Genomic DNA, 17,610 nt, shown 5'->3' with positions numbered 1-17,610 from the left:
TCAACCCCTCCCTCCCATCTGTTTTCCAAGCATCCTGTAGATATCGTTACTTTTCTTCAGAATCAGAATCAGATCACAATCAGAAAGGGTTTTATTGCCAAATGTTGAGCAGGTTTACAACATGAGGAAATTGCCGCAGCGAAGCATACTGTAACAAACACTTAGCATATAGATATATACATAAATGCAGGTGATGATCAGTGCAAAAATGGAACAGATGCAGAGAATACAGTATAGGGTCATGTGTTTGTGGTGGGAACAGTCTTATGGTTATTGTTCATGAGTCCAACAGCAGAGGGGAAGAAACTGTTCTTATGGCGAGAGGTTCTTGTCATTACAGATGAAAAAACATTTCAAATAAACCAAGTTTCCTTTTCCTCAGCCTGAACTTTATAAATCTATCAGTTAAATATTTCAAAAGCCTGTGTTGTTTTATGGCTGCTACATTTTCTGGAAGGCTCCCCAAACTAACCCCATCCTCACTTCCTGTCAACCTTTCCATGCCCGTCTTTAGGTTAGCAGACATTCCTTATAACCCAAGAGGTAGAGGCTGGGTGGGGGTCCTGTTGCACACATGGCGGACCAAACACTCTCACACAACATTACCACATCACAGTGTCAGGCAACTTAAGACATATGTAATGGGTATTTGCTGACCTATTTACTAACAGAGGATAGATGTAGAAGAATAGGCACTATTTACCTCTTTTTCTCCAGGAGTGTACTAAAGCCTAATGTAGGAGACCAGTGACTGAATAAAAGACAAGTACTAAAAAAAAAGTGCTAGTCCTCAATCAGAACTACTAATATCAGCGGCTATGGGAGGGGTCCACTACAAGAAATTCACTAATACTTTACCTGATTTATTAATCAGGTGTTTACTACAGACATTATCGTCATGAATTATGAAGGTATTGCTGCATATGTGCAGTTTAAAACCCTCTTTAAACTTTAATAACCCAAAGGAAAGACTCCTAAAAACAGCGTATACACCAGTGTTAATGAAACGATTTATGGTAACACTACCGACCAACAGCTAGCTGAACATTAGCCCGTGGCTAGCTAAAGAGGCACTTGAAACAAACATTCCTTTGGAGCAGGGGAGGGCAACTTTAGGCCTCGAGGGCCAGTGTCCTGACGGTTTTAGATATCACCCTGGGTCAGCACACCTGAATCAAATGATTAGTTCATTGCCAGGCCTCTGGAGAACTACAAGACATGATGAGGAGGTAATTTAGCCACTTGAATCAGCTGTGTTGGATCAAGGACACATCTAAAACTTGCAGGACACCGGCCCTCGAGGCCTGGAGTTGCCCACCCCTGCTTTGGAGAGAGGATTGACCAACTTCAACTTTCAGCAGTGTTTGATGTGATGTGTCTGATCAGGCCATGAAAGTAAATTTGGCAGCAAGGATTCATTTGTGCACAATGTAGTCTTGCCCCTCTTGGAAAAAACATATTTTGTCATGTTAGGTCTAGATCCTACAAATCAACTGTCAAAAAAATGATAGTTTTTTTGTGTGTGTGTAGATTATATTGCGTCCTCTTTAACATGCAGCAGTTAAAAGTGGCCTTGCCTTTGATGTGAATAGGCAAAAAGGCTGCAATACAACACTACCCAATACTGATGGAAGGAAAAGCTGTCCTCAACAAATCTAGTAATATGATCAGCAAAATTACCAGCATTATTGGGACGGGTAGCTGTACTGAATAAGCTGAACTAGGATGGGACATTTGTTTGTATCAATGCAGCATGGACACAGAGCATTGAAGACACATTAATACAACCAGTTAACAGTCAGCACACAAAGTCAGTTTCTGTAATGAAGAATAGACCTCCTAATTCTAACCTTAAGTTATTTCTAAGCCAAGTGTAAGCACCCCTACAGTGGGGAAGCTCATTAGTGATGAAGTTTGGAAAAGAAAAAGCGGTGAATAAATCTACTGTATGCGCTTCATCTGATCCATGTCCCGGCAGAAATACGATACTCACAAATCTTCTAGAGAAACAATGTGACACTCGACTTTAATATCCCCTCAGTGACGGCGCATGCAAGCGTGAGCTACAAGCCCCTACAATGCCACACGCTTTTGCCATTGAAACCTTTAGCGGCTATTCTCGTCTCCAGCACCATGTAATTAAGTTCCTGTCGTTCTCCGCTCTGAAAACGTTGCTTAACATAAACGGAGGCCTAGCCTGTTAATTAGTTTCAGTGTGCAATCACGAGCCGCTGCTCTTAAACGATGAAACCAGCCCATTCTCAATCTGAAGCTTGGTGGTGGAGAAGGGAGGGCCATAAATGAAAGTGGAACATCAATCCTGAGGACCCGATGGGAGAGAGTCCATGTCACGTTAATGAAGAGAGCAACGGAAGCCAGTCGTAACAGTGGTCCTGACTGTGGGTATGCTGACTTCCTGAATTAATTATTCTTTCTGCCAACTCTTCTGCTGTATAGATTTTTAATGTAACATTTCTAAAAATATCTGTGCTGGAAGGAAGACATATGGTTGTTTCCATATTTGACAGAAATCAGATAAGAGAAATTGGTGAGGCAATGAATGATACAGGTAGGAAGATGGAAGTTGCTCAGCTTTCATTTACAGATGCAATTACTGTGCTATGGATGGGCAGCGCTGATTAATGCAGCCTCATGATATACAGCACAGCAAAATGGAAAGGCATATTTATGAAGTTCTTTAATCTCCCTTGACAACAGTCTCATACGAGCCAAAAGGCTCATCTAGCATGGCCACATTAGGCCAACGGTTCTCCTCGCCACCGTGAATTACTGCTGTCACCTGTCGGAAATTTCACAGGACAGCGCCTCATTTGAGGTCAATTTCTGTCTTTCCCGGCAGATCAGCGGGTCCAGCAGTGAGGCAAGCCGATAAAGTTTGGGATTTTGAGGAGTGTGGATTATAGGATCAAAAGGCAATGGCGCTAATCCCTCCCCGTTATTAAAGATGATAACGCTATAAATGACAACATGCGAAACTTCTCCCAACTCCAAACTCTTGGTAGCATATGTAAGTACTTAACAGAAACAGGCTCAAGGGATGGGGCCGCCTACAAGCTGGATTAGAGATGGGATGTTGATCCTATAGTTACTCTCTCAGTTCCCTAAGTTTCTTTTTTCAGTCTCTCTCTCTGGAAGTGCATAAGTGACAGTAGAATATAGATGGGAATGCAGCAGCAGCAGCAAAGTTGTGTGAGCTGCTGTCTCTGCACTGTACACTGCAATTATCTCCAGAAGCTCAGGAAGCTAATTGGAAGAGATGTGGGATAAATCCCAGCCCGGGGGAATTGTGCTAATTTTCCACTTTCATCTGACCTAATAAGAGGGACATCCACTGCCACTGGAATCATGTTATATTGGAAGAGAGAGGGAGTGAGAAAGTAATACTACTGTCATGTTAACATGCGTACTTAATGACCCTCACACACTGGAATCTAACTACACAACAGATTATACTACATCCTCTGTGTTTTGTGCCTTCATACACTTATACAAGCATTCTTCTAAAATCCATGTGCACAAGTGTGTTACTTCTGGGAACTGAGCCCAGTACCTCTCCAGCTGACACTGCCCTCATATTACTTTGTCCAACGAACATCCCAAACAGCACGGACACTCGCTTCACGGATTCCTCCCGAGCAGTGAAGTGTGCACAACCACAGTCAGGGCTCCTCTGTGCATATGACAAATCTAATCCTCCTCCTTCAGAGGTCTAACTGGGAAGTCTCTATTCAGACATGAATTTAATCACATTAACCCCCTTTTTTCCAAACGAGTGCCAAACCTGCAGCTTGAACTTGGTTCTTGGGCTCCACTGTGTCGGGCAAAGCCCAAGCAGAGGTCATACAGGAATTCAAGCCCTGCTACACAGCCAAGTTCACAGACCACAGTGTGTCGGGGAAAATCTGTTGTGAAAGACTTTTTTCATGGACAGGAAGAAATAACAATGGTGAAAAAAAAGGCTTCCAATGTAAACTGACAATCACGAGTAAAATCGAGCATAAAGTTTATATTCTGAACTAATATGCAGGTAAATCCACAGCCATATGCATTTGCAGTCACTAAATAGCCAAAACAATGGATAGTGGACTATCTGGACTGTTGTCCCCAGAAATGTAACTGGGGAGCAGAACTGGATTCGTATCAGTCCTTTCCATTCACAGAAACAATGTAAAATGCCACAGCAGTGGCTGCACATGAATCTTTTCCACTATTCTGTTCCAGTCAGTTGCACCAGATGTTTATCTTTGGAGCTATGCCTTGTTATAACTCAAGTGTTTTAGAAGATGCTAGTTCATCATTTTCAAACCATACAGCAAACCTAGAGCTAAGAATCACTTACACTGATTGATTAGTGTGTAATTAGGTTGTACTCGGGTAATTAGGGTTCCAGAAATTAGCGTAAAAAAATCAAAAAACATGCTTCTGTTGATGGAGATCCTTCATGATAGATTTTAGATTTCTTTTTTAATATAATAAAGAAACCCAAAGAAACAGCCTTCATGACATGTTTGAACATGTTCACCGTACCGGTATTTACTCTTAGTAACTAAGGAATTATCACATAAACAAAACAAATACAGCATGTTAGTGAATCTGGAGGACTTCACCAAACCCTCCTCAACACTTGAACCTTAATAGCACCAGTGCAACCTGGAGAATGTGAGTAGATTTGTGCGTGTGTGCGTGTGTGTGTGTGTGTGTGTGTGTGTGTGTGTGTGTGTGTGTGTGTGTGTGTGTGTGTGTGTGTGTGTGTGTGTGTGTCTGGATGGTTCAGATTTTAGGTTATGTGCATTATCAAAACAAAAATGATATTTCATCTTATTTTATATACCCCCTCTACTGTGTCTCATTTTAAGTTCTAAACACGGAAAAGAAATATTATATTTGAGGATCATCAGAAACCCCCCCTCCCAAAAAAAAACTGGAGAACCATAAACAACAAATGGAAGCAATGGCATGCAAAACATTTTCCAGAGGCCGGCTCATAATGTCTTTTAATGGTCTTGTTTAACAAGCAAGGGAAGTGGTTTCCCCCCCCCCATTACCCACAAACCCCGAATTCTTGCCCAGCTAAGGACAGGGCTATCCCAGAGTTCAGTGGGAGAACCATCAATCTTCTTGTCTCCAACGTGTGATTATTCAATAGGGAAGAATCAACTGAGATCTGGACTGAGTCCGAATTCACTAAACACGCATCACACAGCCTTTGCTTTTCTGGTTCAGCCAAACCGCTGAAATGCCACCAGAACAATCAACTGTAATTGATGTTTTTTCGAGAGCAGTCTCAGCACCACAGGATAAATTCAACGAATCGTCTGCGCGCTGTCTGGATTCCCACAAAGAAACTTCAAACACTTGGGATGGCTTTATTCCCAACATATTTGCTTCACGATGCGACTGCAAAATTTCAAAGCAAAAAAGTTTGTTACAGCTATTTAAAAAAAAAAAAAAAAAAAAAAGTATATATGCATTCATATATATTTCACTTAGGAGCACTATAGTTAAAAGAAAATGTTACTTCTATCTGCAATAATGTATATTTTACGGCTATGTTTAATTTTCTTTTCAGAACTTCCTAGTGGAAGGATGGATGTGTGTGGGTTGCAAAGCAGCTTGCAGAAATCTAGCATTTGTAAGCAGGTTAACCCTATACTAAATTTGAAAGATATCAGCCATCAGCCAAAGCGCCCGATCAAAAATCCGGAGCAACTAAAACTAAGTGATTATTATGTGTTCAGTTCACAAAGCTGTTTTTTTTTGACAACCACAGATCTTAACAGAAACACAGCAACTCCACTTATTATATCCAGTGAAGGGTGATGTGATAAGGTTCAAAGGTACAGAAAAGGCTAATACCTACATATTTTGTCTGATTAACATGCAGTTTCAGTTCAAGATCCAAGAGCTTTATTGTCAGTACAGCAGTATGCCGAAATTCTGTTTCACCCCAAGCCCCCCATGGTGCATTTACAAGTATATAAAAGATATATCTCCAAGAGATATAAAACTAGAAATTACAAATAAATAACGTGCTTAATTTCTGTAAAATGAAGGGATAAAAAAGGTACTAATTACTAACTATACAATACTAACTGTACGATAAACAAAGACAGGACAGAGACAATACAAAGTGGATTGTGCAGTGGTATTGAATACCAGGTTCAACTTATTGTCAGGATATTATAGATGAGACATGACAAAGACATGTGCAAGATGCAAAATGTGCAAATGTAGTATAGTTTAGATGTGTTGTATTATAACATCCGTGTACTATGTTAGATCTGGTATTATAATGTTATTCCCAGACACCATTAGAGATTTAAAGAGAAAAAACACTTAGATTTTCTTCACTTTTAGGACCATTTCATAACGTTTTAAATTCTGAAAACTTTGCCCCATAAATTCGCCTGGTTCACATTAATGCTCCAAGTTTAAGAACTAAAGTCACACTTTCCAACTTTCAATTACATCCACAGTGAAAGGGTGCAGTAGCTTAGAGTTGAACTCCTGTCATAGCATTATAATACGACCTTGTTTAAATCTTCAGCTAGTACAGGTTCACTCTGTATTTCACTTGTCAATTACTGCAAGTTTCTTTTTTTCTTCTTTTTTTTTTTTTTATTTTATAAGCACATCCTTCATAAAGTGATAAAATACAGATTCACAGGTAGGGCTAGTAGCTCACTTTAGAAATCCTCTGATGATAACTGACATTTATGACTGGGGTTCATGCAATAAATGCATGTCAGCTCACATCCTTCTCTTTATTTTTTGCCTGATGGGTCAAACTCACCTTCACTACAACTATAAGGACAATAAAAGTCTCAGAAAATAGGAAGGGAGGGGCAACACTTTAGCTGGGGTCATACTAATGCATGTATTTATAGCTCTGTATTCATAAAACTAGGTGAAGAAGATGAAATGTATTCACTGAAGCAACAACTCTTAAAGCAGCAGATATGACAACAATTAGCTTTTCATTTAAAAGCTCAGAAAATACATCATATACATATCAGTGTTTCCCAACCTTTTGGAGCCATGGCACATATTTCACATTAGAAAAATCTCACGGCACACCACCAAACAAAAATGTCAAATGCCAATTTCCCCGTGCACCAGGCATAGTGGAATTGGCTCTGTTTGTCCCCCAGTATTCCTTTTTTGCTTTCTTCTGACCACTACTAATGCTAGGGCCTTCATCTGGATCTCAATTTTCCCCAGGACCCAGGTTAAATTGATTACTTTTTCTTTTCAAATATTTATCTATTGGTATTAAGCACTGCATTGTCTCACTCACAGCATGACTATTATGTAATTTCTTCTTCTTCTTACTGGCAGTTGACAACCCATTTAATTAGAGCAGGTAGTTTTACTGCCCTCTAATGGAAGAGAATGTAATCGTTCTACCCGTTACTCACGTCAGTGGCTTAGAGTGCTAATCAGGTGGAACCAGATAATTTTCCAAGACACACCTGATCATTTCTCACAGCACACCTATATGCCGCGGCACAGTGGTTGGGAAACACTGCTATATATAGTGTAATTTCTAAGGGGGGTGACGGGATGCTGTACTACCCAAGTGTACCTAATAAAGAGTCCTGTGACTGTCAATGTTTGCTGTGTGGCAGACAGGATAGGACCCAAATGCAGGACTCATGAATCAAAAGGGTAAACTAAAAGAGGCAGCTTTATTTTGGCTGTAAACAACTAACTTCAAATAGAAAACAAAACTAAAAACTGGGAACAAGAAAGTCCAAGTAGAAAACAAACCAGGGACTGGAGACTAGGAACTGGCAATGAACACAGAGGGGGAGAACACAGCATTATGAGGGCACAACACAACAATGGACAGAGAAAAACACAGGGCTTAAATACACAAGCAGGACAACGAGACGATGGGGAATAGGTGGGAACACAGCTGGGACAAATCAGACCTAACGAGGCAAAGAGAAGCAACACTAGATACACTGCACACAGGACAAGGACTATCAAAATAAAACAGGAAACACAGACCAAAACTCAGACTCATGACACGCAAACTTAACACAGTGACTGGAGAGACATAGGGACCATAGCAACAAGGGTGATAAGAAACGTGAGACACGGGAAAGGCATGGAGTAGACGTGGGACCAGAGACTAAACACAGGCTGAGAAAAACACTAATGGCAGGGAGAACAAAGATCACTGAGAACTAAAGCAAACCAAAATCATGAATAATAATAATCAAGGAATATAACTTAAACAAACACAAAACACCACATCACAGACTCAGTACCGTGACAGTGACTATAGATATAAAAGTAATGCATTTGACAGATGAGCTTTCATTTACAAAAACCCCGATCCCCAGTGTGAATGACAAACAAATCAATAAGCTAGGACAGAGGCTGCTATTTAGGGAAGACCACACTAGGAATCAGAGGTGAGTCCCAATGCTGGCAAAACCCTCCCGTAACACAGAAATGAGAACAACACAATGTGTGGTGCAAATAGTTTTTCATAGACCAACAACCAGAAGGAGAGTGAGAGTGGCCCCCACCCTATCTGGAATTCAGATAAACAATGTCTAAATAGCTAATTATCACTTCTAATTGTTTGTAATTAGGTTGGTGCTACTGTTTTAGCTCAGCTAGAATCCCACAATAGTTCTGGTTTCAGATTAGTTTGTGATGCTGAGAGTATCCTGACAGTGTCTTCCTTTCTACAGTTTCTTAAAATATAACACAAAAACATTTTTGCCCTGTTTCACACAGGATTCTTTAAAAAAAAACAGAACTGTTAAAAGGTACTAAAAATTACATTTACGAGTTATTAGGGGAGCAGCTAATTTAAAGACAGGTGGGTATGGAGCTAACATAAGTCACTGAACCTCTTTGTTGTGATTATTTGGCCTTTTATTTGTGCAAAATACAGTTAAATAACAAATGATATGACTTCCTCTATGGTTAACCTCTTTGGCTACATTCTTTTGGCACACTATGGATTATAGTTTAGTGTTTATGCCAAAAAATGTGGCAACCAGATTAAATATACATATAAAAACGTCAAACTTTTGATTTAAAGGCATATAAATTAACTGTGGATTTAACTGTCATTTTTGACCTTTGGTAATAGGCACCTATTATTTGGGAGCCAGTCAAACCACCTCCAAAGTTCAACACTTTGTACCCAACTGAAAACATTTCGGTTCAGCGTCACTGAACAAAACAACTTGAAAGCCAACTCATTGCTCATACTCAGTGTGAGATTTTATAAACTCAATATATGCCTTCAATTTGTAATATCCGCTCTGCTCCAAGGAGGAGAAGAGGAAAGGAAACATTAAAGCAATCACCCGAGGTTTCCTAGGAGGCACAAAGACACTTTAGGCATTATTGCATTGTATAGCGCTTTCTGCATGAACCACTTATTATATTTTCTAAAACAAACTGCAGCCCGTTCCTTTAAAATTCCCACATGAATACAAATTAAAAATGTTTTTACTATTTGTCTCCTGCTGTTTATTTTTCCAGATACTGGTGACCACGTCACCATTGAAAAGTTTAAGTGTTTTGCGGCTTCAGTTGAGTTAATCTGATACACGGAATAAATCTGGAGGATAAAATTCTGCTTAGCACCAAAAATGTCTTTAAGAAAACGCTGTGTTTCCATTACACCTGTGCGTTTCACATTTCACACAAGTAACAGCTCTGCTTTCCCTTTCTTCTTCCTCTCGTCTCTCCTCTTCCCTCTATCTGTCATGTTAATGATCCTCTCATTTGGGGTTTCTGATATAGAGTTTAGAGCAGCAGAGCAGTTTCCTCATTGATTTTGTATCTGACCTTCCTGTAACCTCGAGTAAAACAATCGCCTGTCTGCCCAGTGTCTCCCTACAGCAGGAAGAGTCTAACAAGCCTTCACTGGAGACAGTCAAACATAGAAACAGGCAAAGAAAAGAGGGGGGACTGTAACACTTCCCTCCTGGTGGCAAGAGGGAAGTGTGATAGTGAAAACACAAGGGAGACAAAAGAGTCACACGACATGAGTATGAATGTCTGTTTTATCCCTGGTGGACCTCTGTAGGTACTTTTTGAAAAGTGTCAGCACAAATTAAACAAATGAGGCTTTCTTCATTACATGGAGTGAAAAATGTCCTGTATTCTCCAAGGATACCCATAAATTAAGCAGAGATATAGGAGGTAAGCCAGGAATTTCCTACTGTGTACTGGCCTGAAAAACAAGACTGTGCCAAACCAAAGATGACAGACAATTCAAGGGTCATTACTCTGTGATTAAATGTTTTATGTGTTACAAGTCAGATCTGGAGTTGCGGAAGGGAGACTGTTAGTAATATAAGTTCAGGAGGAGTACACAGTGTACACAGTGTTCACTGTGACCAGGGATCGCCATGTCTTTTCTTTTCTTCTCTTGAAAACCTCGCTAATGAATAAAGGTGTTTGCTCACCGTTTCCATTATCAGCACGCACTTGGTTCACCTTTAAACACATCTGTTTCTAGGCTGTCTTGTTATCACGGTCCTTGACCACAGCAGGGAGCTCGCTCCATAATAGAGATCACCGTGATGGATGAGCTGGAGTTTGGAGAGACCTCTGGAAAGAACTTTGGATTCTGCTTATGAAGTTTGACAGGAGTCCAAAAAACCCTGGAGAGAGTCAGGAAAGGTGAAAACCTCAGGCTATAAGGTTATAATCAGAAGCAAGCTAACTGCTCATTTTCTCACTTTTTAGGGATTAAAAGCTGTACTCTGCTATCCATGACCGATGCTGTGATTGTCACTGAGCTTAAATATGCTTAAACTACACGTTGACATTTCTAATTTAACCAACACAAAAACATGTACACACAGGCGTGTCCCAATAGGAATCACTGAAATGTAATTGCAAGGATTCTTTTTTGGGATACAGCCTCGATTTTGGACCACTCCTGGAATGAACTTTTCCACCTTGTGCCATGGTCCTAGAGTTTTTCTGTTCTGGGAGTTTGGGGATTTTATGATGATTTTGAACATTTCTATCAGCTATTTTCATGCTTTTAATTTTTATGATTTCTTCTTTAACTTGTCCAACCTCCATATTTATGAATTGCTTCATGATTCATTTTCACAGTAATTTGTCCCTTGTGGTTCGTCTTTAGTTTTGTTTCCTGTCTCATTACCTTGATTATGTTCAGGTGTGTTTTGGTCACTTTGTGTATTTATATCCTTTATCTTCCTTCAGTCTTTGTCTAAGCTCCTATCTATTGTCCAGTTGTTTGATATGCCTGTGCTTCTTTTTGGACTTTTGCTACTTTAGATTTTGCTCTCTTAGTTTTGGACTTTAAACCCAAATTAAACATTATTTTTCTATTATTATGGTTTTATCTGGAGTCCTGGGTTTGGGTCCTCTTTCTGCTGTTTCATTACATCTTTGTGCTGAGATGAGACTTTTTTTTTACTCTGACTACTTTCTTTTCTCTCTTTTCTTTGTGTACACTCAGAGGTGAGGGTGTGTGTGACATTCCTCTGGGCTCAGCACCATTATTGTTGCTGTTTGTGGGACAATAGCTGAGGCAGCTGTTCAGACAGGGGTCAGTGGTGAACCAGCAGCTTGCTGCTTTTTACCCGCAGATATTTCATCACCTACACTGCCAATTCCACTGTGACCTTAGGCATAGTTTTCACTCTTTAAGTCTATTTTTCTGTATTTTCTATGATAAAGTACAGTGATTGCGGGTTGGGCACTGAACACCTAGCAGTATTGCTAAAGCTAACATCAACCATAAATGTATTTACAGCCTGGTACAAAAAGTGCATTTGTTCACTCTAACTAATTTGCCCTCATACTAAGTATACAGGGGATGAGTTTGTTATTATTCACCCTTTTAAGCTTTATTAAAGATTAAAGTTAGGGGCGTTGCTACTTTATTCTCAGTGTCACATACTGACATGGCTGTAAATACCATCTTCAGGTCACCATCACTAATTCAAGTAATAGAAACTGGAAATTCTATATCATGTTTATGATGTTGGTGGGTTTGGAGCATTTTAACTGAATTATCTTAATAATATTGCCTGTTGCTAAGTCCAAGAAGTCCACACTCCAGTTTTGTAACTGAAATTTTTGCAATTTTTATTGCTTGGCACTAATTCACACCTGTATCTGTGTCCCTTCAGTGCGTCCATGCAGTCAGATGCATCTTGCTAATCAAGCTTGATGTTCTTGCTGCTTTAAGTATAGGGATGGGTATCGTTTAGGTTTTATCCGATACCGGTGCCAAACCGGTACTTTTGAAACGGTGCCGGTGCTTAAACGGTGCTCGAACCGGTGCTCGAACCGGTGCTTAAAGAATGGAGAACACAAACTTTGTCAAAAAACCTCTCATGTTTAGCAGTTTTTTTTGTAAAAAGATAACAATGTTAGCCTTTTCTGCAGCTATAGGGCATATATGGTATCAGTCTATCAAACAAGAAGACAGCCGCATGTAACTATGACGGTGTTTGCTAGTTCACCTTACGTGCATTAATTTAATAATGTGGTTAGCCTACTCAACGTAAATTACACACAAACAACATTAAGCTACTCACTCAGAGAAGAACGGCTGCTGCTGCCATCATCATCCGTCATCATTTCTGCTACACTGACAGGGCTAGGGGCCAGGACTCTACTCTTCAGGTTCTTGGGGGATGTTGCTAACTCCGGGTCCGATAACAGGCACCACACCCGCAGTAGATGTGCTCGGTGTAAAGTCTTGCAGCAAGCTGTCAAATACGGTGTATTTCTCGGCTTTTAAAAAAAACGCTATGCGTCGCCAGGTGTTTCATCAGATTCGAGCAAGACTTTTGACCGATTCGCCTTGGACATTTTTAATCTGTAGCTCTGCTCTAAAAGAACGTACGTACCTGGGCCTGCCTACTATCCTTGGAAAGGTAAAATGATTGGCTAGAATCCAAAGTGTATGACATCTCAAGAAAAAAAAAAAGCACAGAAATAAAGCACCGAAATGTGCGCTGCTTTTCGGTCTGGTTACTACCGTTTATGTCAGAACCGGATACCGGTGCCCATCCCTATTTAAGTATGATCACTTCTTGCTTTAACAAAACAGCATGGTGGTACTAATGTTTCAGTCTTGACTATACTTTTAGTATCTGTGAATCTGGCAGGTACCCCTTGGGTCAGAGTGACAAAAATAACAAATGCAGACAGTGAGCATAAGGGAACATGCAGGTATCCATGTGCCTGACTTATTTTTGTGACTGTGCAAAAATTTTCATGGTGAAGAAACTTCACAATGGATCGACTACACATGCGTCCCAGCCGGCAGACTTCAAAGAAGTTTAACAGGAGTGACTACTCAACCATCAGGTCCCGAGCTGCCTGTGACAGGCAGCCTCAAAACAGAACTTCACAAACCAGTAGATGATATGATGAGCCCTCTGTCCATCTTTCATATATAGTCTATGGCATGAATACCTCCTTTGTAGAGATACAAGGTCAGTGTTACACACTCAAAACACACTTAAAGCAAAACACAGTTAAAGCAGGACAAATCTTTAAATCAAACCCAGGTATGTCACAGGCTACTCATCCATGACAGTCTGTGTATTTATCCACACAGAGGCTTTGCAGTGTAGGTGGCTCATATTTCATTGTTTAACTAAGGCTTTTCTGTTGATTTTTAGATTTGGGTATTGAAGGTACGTATTTAGGCTTGGACCCTGAATCTACTCGAACAGACTTAACATTTGCCTCTAGACTCATTATGTTTATTTTAGATATTAAAGGACCCCTGCTGAACCCAGCGAGACCAACCTGCAGGTCACAAGATTATGCTAAAGGGGTAGAAAGTGTGTTAAAATGTGACGCTGGTCCTGAGAAAGCATAGCTATGTGGTAAGATGCACAAGCAGGTTTTACTGGATTGACATTGTGCTGGATTGCAATATGTTATGCATGTGTTTCCATATAAGGCTTGACAGAAAAGTTAATTTACATTGTAGTAGCTCCATAGATGGATCTAAAATTGCTACATGCTATAGCTGAACTTCACATTTATTGCTTCTCCTAAGGCTGTCAAAGGTCTGTAGAAGCATAAGCATCCTCACTTCTTAATTGCTTTTCTTTGTCAAAAATAAAGAGATGAGAAATTGCTCACTCTGCACATTTGAGATGCCTGTAACTTCTTTTGACTCTCTTTCTGTCATTAGCTTTGCTGCACATGCAGCACATTACCATTACTTCTTTAGAACAAAAATGTGAGACACTACCACGAGTAACTGCACAGACAGAAATAACCACGACCTACTACACATAAAAGGTTTTTTTCTGAAATTGGAAGTTGGAAGCTGAGGGTTAAAATTCAAACGAGACATTCCTGCCCTGTATCAAGGTCAGGGACTCGGCTGTAATAAGCATGGAGGGAGAGGTGGGACCTCTACACTGAGATGTCCTTACTCAAGGTATGTTCAATGTGTGTTTTTAGCCTTACATAATGATATTGTTGTGATTAACTGTCTTATGGGTGTTCATATCTGTCACAGGTGAGTCATACCTCATACAGGGTCTATTATCAGTATCAGCTTATCAATTAAGAGAGTGCTGAGAAAGTAGGTTAATATATATTTTTATCTTACAGAAAAGAATCTAGTTGCTTTGTTTGACCTTTGCTCTTTCCTCCAGTAAATACTATGACGTAGTGCTCTGTTAACTTCATTTCAGTTGAATTTAGTTCAATTCAATTTTATTTATATAGCACCAAATCACAACAACAGTCGCCTCAAGGTGTTTTATATTGTAAGGTAAACCCTACAATAATACATAGAGAGAAAAAAAAACAACAATCATATGACCCCCTATGAGCAAGCACTTTGGCGACAGTGGGAAGGAAAAAATCCCTTTTAACAGGAAGAAACCTCTGACAGAACCAGGCTCAGGGAGGGGCGGGGCCATCTTCTGCAACAGGTTGGGGTAAGAGAAATCAATATAAAGTCTTTCTTGGCTTGACTGTTGTAGCCAATGAAACTTTCAAGAACGTCACTGCAGATTGGAGAAGTTTGCTTTTTTAATTTAATTTATCCCTAAACCTAACTACACAGTTTTACTGCAACAAAACAGCATCACAACAGTCAAAAACAAGTGCAAAAAGAAACTGCAAAGAACTCATGAAGGTTTTTGTCCTTCAACATGTTGGAAATTTAAAAAAAAAAAATGGCGTCTTGAAAGATATCTGTCAAGCTGGCACCTTGTACCTTGATAATGTAACTAGGTGAAAGGGATTGCTAAAGATATCAAAGGTCATCCTGATGTAAGCATGAATATTTGCACACGAAAATGAAAATATCATCCTTATTGTGTAAACGCCAAACAGGGACCATGAATATCTATTAATGGCAATCTGTTATGGTCCTGGGTCGGTGACCCAGTGTTTTTTGAGTTTTGTACTTTTGGTTTTTGGTTTCTTCTCATGGTGTCAAGTTCCTTAGTTTTTTAGTGTTTCTTGAGTTCTAGTTTTAGGGTTTGTTATGTGGCTTCCTTGTGTTCTGCGTTTCCTGTTTTATTGTGAAGGTCTGTGTCTTATGCCAGTGTGTTCAGTTTGCATTTCCCCTGTCTTGTCTTGTCAATCAGAATCAGCTGTGCCTCCCTCCTGTGTGTAGTTTCCTCGTTCCCATCTGTGTATTTATAGTGTGTGTTCTCTCGTGTTCGTCGCCAGTCCGTCTGTCTTTCTGCCCTGTGTTTTCTCCCAGAGTCGCCAGTTCAGGTTAGTTTTGTTAGTCATTCCCAGTTTAGGTTATCTTTAGGTTCTGTTTTTGCTCGCCGAGTTTCTGTTTGTGCCACTAACGTTTAAATAAAGCTCGCTCACATCCAAGCCAGTGCCAGCATTTGGGTCCTCTCACACACACCACACATCTGCCACCACAGCCGTGACACAATCCAACAAGTTTGAGATATTTCAGTAGAATGGACATGAATTACTCCGTAAAATGAAAGATTAAAAGAAACACGAAAAAAAGCACATTATAGTAAAGCTTTGGGCCACTGTGTGCTACCAGAACAGACCGTCTTGGCATTGATGTTACACGTTTTTAGAACTGGACTGACTTTATCTGTCAGGCCAGAATCTTCCACAGATGTTTATGAATGGATTGAGACCTGATGAGTGTGGAGGCCGTGGCAATATGTTGAGACTATTTTCGTACTCATCAAACTACTTAATGAACCCCCTGTGGATGGGGACACCGACACCCTTGAAGACACCACTCCCATCAATGTCTTATAATGGGACAGCACTTTGTATTGATTTACACAGCTCATGCACATAAAAAAAGGACCATCCAACCAAAATTATCCCAGCAGAACAACCCGATACGATGGTAAAATGTGCAATAGACACATTTTGTCCACTGTATCCATTTCATGGTTTTCCTCTCAAAAGAGCAAAATGGACACGCATTCAGAAGTTGCATTACCAGTGGGGGGAGATAACATATCCAAGCCACAAAGTGAGTAGTGAGCAAAAAATGCATGAAGTACATTCCAGGGTCCTTAATCTCTGGAAACGATTAAGCTAGGTGGCTCATATGTATTTATGTGTACGTAAATTCAATCCAATTCAATTTTATTTATACAGCACCAAATCACATAAACAGTCGCCTCAAAGTGTTTTATATTATAAGGTAGACCCTACAATAATACATACATGTGTTAATAATGTCACTTTAAACACTTTCCTGGGATTATGTCACGTTGGCTTGAAATAAAATATCTCCCTCTGCTGTTACTGCAGATTACTGCAAATTCTACACGTGTCTATTTGACGATTGGGAGAGGCAAAGCATGAAATAGACACGGTGGACTGGTATGTCTATTACACCTTTTGCCATAAGATAAGATGACCTTTATTAGTCCCACACGTGGGAAATTTGTTTTGTCACAGCAGGAAGTGGACAGTGCAAAAGTTCTGAAGCAAAAATTAGAATACAATAAGAATAAATACAGTACACAACTGTACAGAATAGAATAAAATACTATATACAGTAGAATAAAATAGAATAAAATGATACTGGGTTGAGCAGAATGCCCTCCTACATTATAATGGAGTCAAAGGTGTTAGGATCCCTTGGTTGTGGGCCCATGGCTTGGTGTTTGTAACTTCTTTATAAGTATTTGGGTTTTCTGTTCCCATCAGTTTTGGGAATCTTGTATGTTTTGTTGGACTCTTGAGTTATAATTTACTTTTGCATTTATTATAATTTTGTATTCTGTTTTATTCTGGTTGTTCTTCTTGTTTTGTTTTTTTTGAAATATTTGCTTGTTATCTTCCATGATCTCTGTTCCCGCAGTCAGACCCCTGTAGCTGTGTGGTCTTGGTGTTTGTCCCTGTATGTATCTGCTGTCTCACTGTCAAGTCTGTATGACTTAATGGCTGTTTTAGTATTTGTTGTGTTTCCTATTCTATTGTGATAGTCTCTTGTCTAGTGTGTATTGTTTTGAGTGTTACGTCCCTCGGTTCGCTATCTATGATTTGCTCCTGCTGTGTTCCCATGTGTCTCCACTTCCCCTAATCACCTACCATATATATATATATTATTACATATCAGCTTATTAAAGGGATTGC

Source organism: Oreochromis niloticus, linkage group LG23 (genome assembly GCF_001858045.2).
Source record: "Oreochromis niloticus isolate F11D_XX linkage group LG23, O_niloticus_UMD_NMBU, whole genome shotgun sequence".
NCBI classification, from domain to species: Eukaryota; Metazoa; Chordata; class Actinopteri; order Cichliformes; family Cichlidae; genus Oreochromis; species Oreochromis niloticus.
The sequence above is the reverse complement of the archived record's forward strand: the minus strand, read 5'-3'. Positions refer to the sequence as shown.